Here is a 10,830-nt window from a genome sequence, read left to right as displayed (position 1 = left end):
CACAGCGGGTAGGACATTTGCCTTGCACACTGTCGACTCGGGTTTGATTCCCAGCATCCCATATGGTCTCTCAGCATGGCAAGAAGTAATTCCTGAGTGTAAAGCCAGGAATAACCCCTGTGCATTGCTGGGTGTGACCCGAAAAGCAAAAAAAAAAAAAAGAAAAAAGTACTTTTTTTCAATTAGTGAATCACCATGAGGTACAGTTACAAACTTATGAACTTTCCTGTTTACATTTCAGTCACACAGTGATCGTTTACTCATCCCTCCACCAGTGCCCATTCTCCTTCACCAATGTTCCCAGTATCCCACCCAAGAGAATCTCTTGTCCGCACGCCTGGCTGTCTTCCCCAGGGCCCCTCGGAGGAGATGGGCTCCAGCTTCCCTCCACGCCCTGAACAGAGCTCCTGGCAGCCGAAAACCACCGGAACCTAGTCACAGCCATGCTCAAGGCCCCTCTCCTCCCATTTGGACAAGCCTCACCCATGAAGGTACCGGCAGAGGAACCCTGTGTGTGTAATCCCATCAATGTCCAACATCCAGAGACTTAAAAGCAAGCTCCCAGAAGCGATATCTTATAAGCTACTTCTCCTTCTGGGAGAAACTAGCAAGCTACTGAGAGTTTCCTGCCCACGTGGGAGAACCTTGCAAGCTTCCCATGGTGTATCCATATGCCAAAGCCAGTAACAAGGATCTCATTCCTCTGTCCCTGAAAGAGCCTCCAATGCAGCATCGTTGGGAAGGCTGAGTAGAGAGAGGCTTCTAAAATCTCAGGGATAGGACGAATGGAGAGGTTACTGAGACTGATGAAGCAATTCAACGATCAACAAGATATCGTGATCGTGATTGTGATCTCACCCATAAGCCCCACTCCATCTCCCACCACCCCACCCTGCCTCTGCAGCAGGGCATTCCCTTTTGTTCTCTCCTTTTGGGTGTTGTAGTTTGCAATAGAGGCAATGAGTAGCCATCATGTCCGGTCTATAGTCTACTTTCAGCACGCATCTTTCAACCCGAATGGGTCCTCCCAACATCCTCTACTAGGTGTTCCCTTCTCTATCGCAGCTGCTTTTTCCCCCAGTATGTGAGGCCAGTTTCCAAATAGTGGGTCAGACCTGGTCCTTATCTCTACTACTCTTGGGTGTTAGTCTCCCATTCTGTTACTTTATATTCCACAGAATGTGATCTTTCTATGTCTGTCCCTCTCTTACTGTCTCATTTCACTTAACATGATACTTTCCATGTTGATCCACTTACATGCAAATTTCATGACTTCATCTTTTCTAACAGCTGCATAGTATTCCATTGTGTAGATGTGCCAGTTTCTTTAACCAGTCATTTGTTTTTGGGCACTCTGTTTTTTTCCAGATTTTGGCTATTGTAAACAGTGCTGCAATGAACATACAAATGCAGATGTCATTTCTACTGTACCTTTTTGCCTTTCAGGGATATATTCCCAGGAGTGGTATTGTTGGGTCAAATGGCACACCACACAAACTGGCCCACATCCAAAAGAACAAAAGCAACTGGTGTTGGCTCGGATGTGGGGAGAAAGGGACTCTCCCTCACTGCTGGTGAGAAAGGGACACTTCTTCACTATTGGTGGGAATGCTGACTGGTTCAGCCCTTTTGAAAAACAATATGGATGGTTCTCAAGAAGTACATTTTTTTACTGTCAAAGAGTAACACTGAACTGTAGCACTATCGTCCCATTGGTCATCAATTTGCTCGAGCAGGCAACAGTCTCCATTGTGAAACTTGTTGTTACTGTTTTTGGCATATCGAATATGCCACGGTAGCTTGTCAGGTTCTGCCATGCTGGTGGGATACTCTCGGTAGCTTGCCAGGCTCTCAGAGAGGGGTGGAGGAATCAAACCCAGGTCGACGGCGTGCAAGGCAAATGCCCTACCTGCTGTGCTATAGCTCCAGCCTGCCAAAGAATACATATCATTTTTTCCTAAACTTGATTTTTCCTTCATAAGAAGTGTTTCTTTTCTCTCAGTCACTAAAGTAAATCCCCCAAAATCTATGTTACACTCTCAAGTTTTATCCCATTTAAATATTTTGAGGCTCAAACTTCTTGGTTGGTGATCAGGGGATCCCGGGAACACTCCACCCATACTCAGGACCTCCTAGTTTAAAACTTAGCCTCAGCATGTGATGTTGCTTTGACTGAGCAGTGCTAGGGGCCATCAGGGCTATACTTGATTGTGATAAAGGATCTATGTGGTTCAGAGGCTCTAACTCAGGGCCTCGTGCATGCAAAGAGAATCTCCTAAGCGTTGGAGAGATAACACAGCAAGTAAGCCCTTGCCTTACATGAGGTCAATCCCCAACACCACACATAGCCCCTGGAGTCCTGCCAGGAGTGAACTATGAGCACAAAACCAAGAGTAAACCTTGAGCAACATTGGCAGTGGTTCTCCAAACAAACAAACAAACAAAAAGCATAGTTCTCGGTCTCCAACTGATAAAGACAAGAACTAGCCTTCATTTCATTTTCTCTTTTACTAATAAATTAGAGAATTCATTGCCTAGGAACATTACACAGCTTTGGGGACTAGATGCTTAAGTTCTGCTCTCAGTCATACTTTTAAATAGAGCACTTATTAGATCCTTATATCAAAATTCAGGAATAAATTGTATTTAACTTTCTCATTTCTTATGGGTATGTAGTGAGAATGAATGAGTTGGGTGTAAAGGACTGGCTTTTGATCTCTTGAAATAAATGCTCTATGTGTATTCTAGGGTTTATTTCAAGAGATGGATTTCAAAACCTGGAATCTTAAATTGCCTGTGATATGACTTGCTGCTGCATTAAGTCTGGCATTCTTCACTTTGCTGTGGGGTAGCATAGCCCAATATTTTTTCAGTTTGTGACACAGTTATGAACTTTGGGGTGAACATTGCAAAAACAAATAGACGCTTTCAGATTTTCTTCAACTGTAAGGGAAATAAATTGTGTTTATAGACCTCTGCCATGTAAGTGGCAGTTAATAAAGCTTATTGCACATATAATCATATCTAACTTCCATAGTATTGTGCAATGGGCATTATTCTGGAGCAAACCAGAGGACAGATTGTTTTAATTGGCCAGCTGACTTTCTACTGGCTAATTATACTGCATTGTAAAAAATATCTTAACTTGAGGTTGGAGCAATAGCACAGCGGGTAGGGCGTTTGCCTTGCATGCGGCCGACCCAGGTTTGATTTCTAGCATCCCATATGGTCCCCTGAGCACCACCAGGAGTAATTTTTGAGTACATAAGACAGGAGTAACCCCTGTGAATAACCCCAAAAGATATATAAATATATGTATATATGTATACATATACATGTCTTAATTTAGCTATGAGGCTAACTTAGCTATGAGGCTGAGGATACTTTGCCATCAATAGCACAGAAGAACCAAATGCTTTCTCTCCCCATTCCTCAAAGGTTAATATGTGCTCTGAGTCATAGAGATCAAGGCTCTCACACTGAGTTTAGTCCTTCAACTGAAAAGGAGATAGTGTGAAAAATTGGCTAGAACTTCTAAGTAGAATCTCAGGATTCTTTTCTTAGGAAAGGAATCTTGAATTCTCATATTGTCAACAATTTTCTTATTATTAAACCATTTTGTGTTTTAATTAAATTACTTATGTGTATTTTTCCAATATCACCAAAGCATCACTAGTCGTCATTATCAAAAGTAACAGAGGAAAAAGTGAATGAGAGGAAAATCAAAGAAAAAATCATGTGGGAAGGGAAAAATCAAAGCATATACACAGAATCTGAAAATTTGTTTTAGCATTTCTGACCACAATTTTATAGTTGACACTATCAATTAGTATAGTCCTATAGTTCAGAGAATCTTGGACAAGGATTTGAACAAATATTTTTGTCACATAGAGATATCTAATATCTTCAGCCAGTGAATTAGAAAATAATTGTGAAAGGTGAAGATCACAATTTTTAAAGATTAATTTGAAATATATTGGAGTAGCATATCTCTCCCAAACTCTGCAAACAATATGGGATACCAAAATGCTTTGAATCACAGTGGATAATATCTTCTTGTTTTATTGCTTTACAAAGATTATTGGTTTCTTATCAATATGGTATAGTGCTTTTTGTTTGCACTATTTATACTATATATTTTGTATCCAAATTTACAGACATGTTCTTATCATGGGCTGGAGTGATAGCACAGCAGGTAAAGCATTTGCCTTGCATGCAGCCGACCCGGGTTCGGTTCCTCCTCCCCCCTTGGAAAGCCTGGCAAGCTACCAAGAGTATCTCGCCCGCATGGTAGAGCCTGGCAAGCTACTCGTAGCATATTCAATATGTCGAAAACAGTAATAAGTCTCACAATGGAGACATTACTGGTGCCTGCTCGAGCAAATCAATGAACAACGGGATGATAGTGATACAGTGATACAGTTCTTATCATTATTGACTAGTCATTGATTTAGAAAAATGTTCATTAAGCAGCATAGCATGGGACAGTGTTACTAAAGTGATTTTTTTGCTCATTGTACTAGTAATATAAAAATTCTATGGTATTAAGTGATGATTATCTATCAAATCTATGACTTACTGGACCAGGTCTGTGCTTAATGCTTAAAATCATTAAACATATAAGTATAAGCCTTAAAACAATTCAGTCAGACATGTATTTTTACCCCATTGCAGATAAGAAGACTAGATAGATGAGTTTTATGTAGGTTTCCTGTAATGTTTTATGGAGTTAATAACAGAACCAATTTAAGAATATGTTCATAATTCCAAACCTATCCTATATATATGGAAAATAATTGAGGATTCAAACCATATTAACAAACAAACTATTGTTTTTAAAAGTTCTAATTGTAACTTTGTCACATATGTCTGACTTAATATATTTATTAATTTATTATTTTGAAATTTTGGCTTGATAAAATAGTTTTGCACAAAACAAATATTTTCACTAGTACTAGCACTTTATGTATTTCCTAAAACTGCATTTATTATGCCTGTATTTATATGAGCATTAATTAATTAGTCAAAAAAATTCTAATATGTTAGAAGCAATTAATGACATAAAGCTAAGGAAAGCTTTATATTATTCTTCAACATGGTATAAACTCTAATTTTATATGTATAATATATAATTACATTATTTATTGACATTCCAGAATCTAGAGATGGTAAATGAATTATGAGATAATATGAGAAATTGTCTATAGAATTGAACTTACCCTGGCTTGGGACATGGTGAAATGATGGGGACACAGACAATGGTGGAAGGAGGAAGACACTTTGGTCAAGAAATGATGCAGTTGGAATGTTGTATACTTGAAACTGTATTATTAAACGCATTGCAAATAACTGTGCCCCGAATAAAAAGTTTAAATGTTAAAAAACTTATTAGAAGTGCTCGAGAGATAATACAGTGAGTAAGGTATGTCTCTTGAACATAGTCAACTCATGTTCTACCCCATCTATGTGTAGTCCTGCCCTTCACAGTTTCTATATAACTACTCTGTAAGAGAAGAAGGGGGAGGAAAGAAATAAATGGTCACTGATTGCCAACCAGCCTTTGGCCCTCGTGCCTCTGTTTCCCCACTCCTCCATCCTTTTTTTTTCTCTGTCAGTCAGCTGGCCTGCGGAGGTGATTCTCTGCCACCAAACACATGAGTTCCTCATGCCAACGTTTTTTGAACTCACACCTGAGCACTATCGTGTCTGGTCCTAAAACAAGGAAACAACAACAACAAAATGATTAGATTAAAATATCTCAGTAGTTATTTGTTAAAGCAAAATTATTTACTAAGTAAAAGGATGTTACACACCACTAAAATTTAGAAAATTTTGCAATCTATATACAAATAATACTGGATCGATAGCACAGCAGTAGGGCATTTGCCTTGCATTCGGCCGAACCGGGTTTGATTACTCCGGCCCTCTCTAAGAGCCCGGCAACCTACTGAGAGTATCCCACCCATATGGCAGAGCCTGGTAAGCTATCCATGGTGTATTCGATATGCCAAAAACTGTAACAACAAGTCTCACAATGGAGACATTCTGGTGCCCACTTGAGCAAATTGATGAGCAACAGGACGAAATGCCATAGCTCTACAGTGCTACATACAAACAATACTTTACTTCTATCTGCCTGCATGAAAGACATACACACACACGCATATGTATGCATGTATATATCACTAGAATTTGTAAATATATGGAGAAATAAGAACCCTTGTACAATATTAATGAGAAGGTAAAAATAGTATAGCTGCTGTGCAAAACATTATGGAATTTCTTTAAGGAACTAAAAATTATACCACTATCTCATCCAGCAAACCCACTTCTAATATTTATTCAAAATCTGTGTAATATAGTAAAAAAAGATATATTTTCTCTCATGTTTATTGAAGTACATTAGTCAAGATGAAGAAAAAAAACCACAATAATTAAAGGGTAAAAAATTTTTCAAAAACAGAGTCTTAAATATGAGCAATGCTATGATGCTATCATAAGCAATGATATGATGAATTTTGAGAATATTTTATTACGTGAATAAAGTCAGTCACAAAGCAATAACACCTTGCACGTTTCCACTTGTATTAAGTGTATAGCATAAACTAATAGAAGCAGAAAGCAGTCAAATGGGAAGTAGTTGTCTAATATTTCAGGCATAAAATTTTCGAGAAACAAAATAAGCAAGTTAGGGGCTGAAGAAATAGTGGGTAGAGTGCCTGCTTTGCACCTGATTCACATGAGTTTACTCCACATGCAAGTAGTAATCTCTGAATGCAGAGCCAAGAGTAACCTCTGAGCACCACATGCATTCCCACTCCCTCAGCACCCCCAGATAAAAATGAGCAGGGTGTGGAGATACATTCTAGAACATAGCATTACTTGTTAACAAGGCATATTGTGCAATTCAAAATGTCTTATTTTACATGGTCTTACCTCACTCATATGCAGAAAAAATTATGATAAAATATTCTGGGAGGTGTTGAATATGTCTCTTGTCCAGACTGATAATGATGCTATGAATTTGCAGATGTTCAAACTCACAAAATTGTAAATTTTAAATTTATGTGATATTTGGTTATAAAATATCAATATATCAATAAATCTATTCTAAATAAAGAAGTCATCCCCCCACAAAATCAGAGTTAAGAGTGAAAAGGGAGTCTTAAAATAATGCAAGATGGTTTTTCTGCTAAGTGAGATTATCCTTTACTTTCTAGAGTGTGCTAAGGATTTTGACCTTTATTTGAAGGTCATTTCAAAGCAATTTGAAATTTTTGAGAGTGAAAGAGACTGGGGTGACATTATAAAATTTGCCTTTTGAAAAGATAAATGGTCGTTGTGACTGCCTTATATAGAAATGATTGAACGGGGGGGGAGGGATTGATGTGGAGAAAGTTTTCAAAGGTTATATAAGCAGAAAGGGGATCAGGGGGTGACCAGAATCCTGGATTAATAAATAATAAATAAAATGTAGAAAGACCACAGAATCAAATTGCACCTGTGGAATAATTTAGAGAATGTGGAGATGCCTTAGATGTTATAATTGATAATCCAAATTGACACTTAGATTTTGGATTAAACAACTAAATAAGAGACATCAAGGAATACTTTATTATAGAATGATGGTGATGCTTTTCTGCATGTTTATAGTTAAAACTGACTCTGAAGTTTTCAAGAATGATAGGAAGTCCATGACTTTGAGTACATAAAGGCTAAAGGTACAGAAGATTATTAGTCAAAGTTACATAATTTTGGAGAGATTATATATTTAAAAGAGTATCTGAGGCCAAAACTTATAGAAAATATAATTTTTATGACTTGAATAGTTGAAATGGGTTTTTGAGAGAAAAAGTGAAGTATTGCCATTGCTTTACTAGGCAGTAGGATCTAAAAAGGTAAGGCATTATTGGGATTAAGTGAAAACCTTATTCTAAAAAGATTAAATTATTAAATGCTTTCCAGGAATCAAAGAAAATAAACCAAAAATGTTAACATTGATGACCTTTGCTTTGTTTGAAACAAAACTAAAGTGAATTGAGCACTGAATAAGAAAGAATAAAATAGAGTCAATTAAGGAAATTTTTACCAGATGTTTTCTTTTGGGAAAGATGCTCCATCTCTGAAATAAATATACAACTGAATATTGCAGGTGTGTTAGGTTAGATCTGAATGGCATTGACTTCCACACTATCAGATTCTTGGCCCCAAATTGTCAAAAAAATTGTAACAGGAAATTCTTCAAATATCTTTAAACAGTCTTTGAGAACTAAAGAGGCTAATCTTTTCTACTGCAAATAATCTTATTTACAGGGTATTTGAAAACAAGCACTGCTGTTGCTAACCTAGAATAATTTCAAAAAAATCTCAGCAATTTTACTGCACATATTAAATAGATACTATAAAATATAAGCGTATGTGATGAATTCTGACATTGAGTTATTTGATTAGTTTTTACAAAAACTCTATACACTTTTTTTTTAATCTCCTGGATAAGTTTCGAATATCCTTGAGAGGTAGAGTTAGCTGTGAGTTCAAAAGTCAGTGCTCAGTCACATTTCTTTTTTAAAACATTGTAGCAGAACTTAGGGTCTAACAGAAACTGCTCCATCTGTTAAACAATCTCCTAACTGTAGAGCTTTTCTTCCTATTATGGATAGATAACAGCACTGCCCTGTCACTTCCACCAGGAAACAGTGCCCAGGAACTGTAAGAGAAAAATTGCACATGAACTATTGGACCTTGGAAAGTCATGCCTCAGTTTCCTCCAGAGGATGCTTTTTTTCTGCAAGTCACGTGCGCCTTTGAGTATCACCAACCTTGTGCCATTCCCAGACTACAGAGCAACTTCCGATATTCTAGAACAAATGCCTAAACCATCTTTTGTTTCACTTCTAAAATGTCTAAGGTTACAATTTTCCTTTTATGTTGTGCAACAACTGAGATTTGCCATCAAAAACAGTTGGGGGAAGCATGCGACTCTGCTAAAATAAATAAAGAACCAATGCGCAACACCAAGAGATCTAGACAAAAACATACAGACATATGTCGTATTTGTTACCAACTTCATCTGAGCATAACAGCATGGACCATTAACTCTAACCTCCTGACCTCAGTGATCCTCGGTTAAAGCTTTCAAATGCTGTGTTGATTTTGAAGTCCATTCGTCTTTTTTTTCCTCTCAGGCTTGGAGAAGATTCATTCTCATGCAAGACCAAAACTGGCTGCTAATAAAATCTTACCCTGACAAATAAATGGACTGTAATATTACCTGCTCCAGGGCAGTGAGATCTCAACTACTCAGATATTAGCTGCAGCACAGAAATAGGAAGCTGACTGCTATTCCCCTAGTAGCAACTGCAGACTGGGCTCTACTACCCCTTTGCTTATCCCACATTTCTCCAATAGCGAGCCTAAAACAATCGATCATCTTTCATAAAAGTGCAATGTTTTTTGCTACAATTCCTAAGATAAGTTCAAACAGAAATGTTATTAAACGTAATACAAAGCTCATGGTAGAGCCATATAAATAAAATTTTGGCTTATTTTGTATTAATCAGTATGATGGAAACTTAAACCGAGATAATAAAAATTCATTCTCCTTAACAAGCTGAAAATGCTTGAACTTCTTTCTTCCATTTTTATTCATGAAATAAAATATAATCATATTTTTGTTGAAGCAAATAGTAATATCTATATACCCAACGTGAATGTAGATTTATTTATTCACCAAAAATAAAATAAAATAAAATTCATGAAAAGGGAGTGAGATTTCTATAGAAAAGGTAATTATGCTAAAGGCATGTTAAGAATATTTTTGAAAGTGCCCTGCTTAGAATTTTATTTTTGTTTTCTTCTCAGGGATAGTATGAGTATAAAACATAATGATTTTAGTAAAACTGTTATATATTATAAAGCAACAGTCAGACACAACGTATTATTTTAACTGAACAGAACGCAGGCAGTACCTGATAGGTGTAATAATTTGATAAATTCCATCTCAGCTATGTATTTAATATCTTTGTTTACAAAAAAATGAAACAGTAAATTTTTTTCTTAGGAAATTTGCATCGCTTCCCCAACATTATAAAGAATGTTTATCTTTCCTCCGCTAAGTCTTTTGAAATTCTCCATTGATTTACAGGTAAACTTCTCCTTCTATTTGCTTCATCCTAAGCAACACCCACATACCATTTTACTGTAATTTCAATGTTTGCCTAAGTTCTGAACATAGACTCAGTGTAAAATTGTGTGATTTCATGTCTCCTTCATAGAGAGATTCAGGGGATATAATCCTACTCAAATAATTATATATAAAAAAGTAGAGCATCATGCAGTACAAATTCATGTGACAAGAGAAAACACAAATGCATAAGAAGGATGCGTCTGAAATTGAGATTGCAAATCAATGCAGGTTTTCTTGGGGAAAGCAGTCAGGAGGAATACAGCAAAAGTTAGATGAAGACATACGAGGCAATAAGAAAAATAAGTTATGTGAAATCTAAACTGTTTAAAGTCATCAGGTCAATTTGTATCAGAGCTGGTCAAGTAAATGAGAAAGCAGACTGGTACTAAAGAATATTGGCACAAGATTAGTAAGCTTTATTCAAAGATTTCAAGGTCTTGGAACCTCTCAAAGTGAAACAAAAAAAAACCATTTTTAAGTAAAATATTTGTAATTTTGGAAACATTTCATGCGACATTGTGTAGATCACTTAATGTGTCAAGCATGATGTTCTTAGCTATAACATGAAGAAAATACTTGAAGTAGTCTTTTAATAAGTTATTTGTTAGTAATTGCTATTACTTAGCAATCATTGAATATCAAGT

General features: G+C 36.6%; 1 non-coding gene across 1 annotated transcript; it reads right to left on the bottom strand.

Annotated features, from left to right (window-relative positions):
* Positions 1–8,571: 8,571 nt before the first annotated feature.
* On the bottom strand, positions 8,572–8,845 carry LOC129400914 (small Cajal body-specific RNA 13). Its single transcript, XR_008627967.1, has one exon. It is a non-coding gene; the product is annotated as a small Cajal body-specific RNA 13 (non-coding RNA).
* Between the last annotated feature and the right edge of the window lie 1,985 nt (positions 8,846–10,830).

Source organism: Sorex araneus, chromosome 1 (assembly GCF_027595985.1).
Source record: "Sorex araneus isolate mSorAra2 chromosome 1, mSorAra2.pri, whole genome shotgun sequence".
In the NCBI taxonomy this organism is placed as follows: Eukaryota; Metazoa; Chordata; class Mammalia; order Eulipotyphla; family Soricidae; genus Sorex; species Sorex araneus.
The sequence above is the reverse complement of the archived record's forward strand: the minus strand, read 5'-3'. Positions and strand labels throughout refer to the sequence as shown.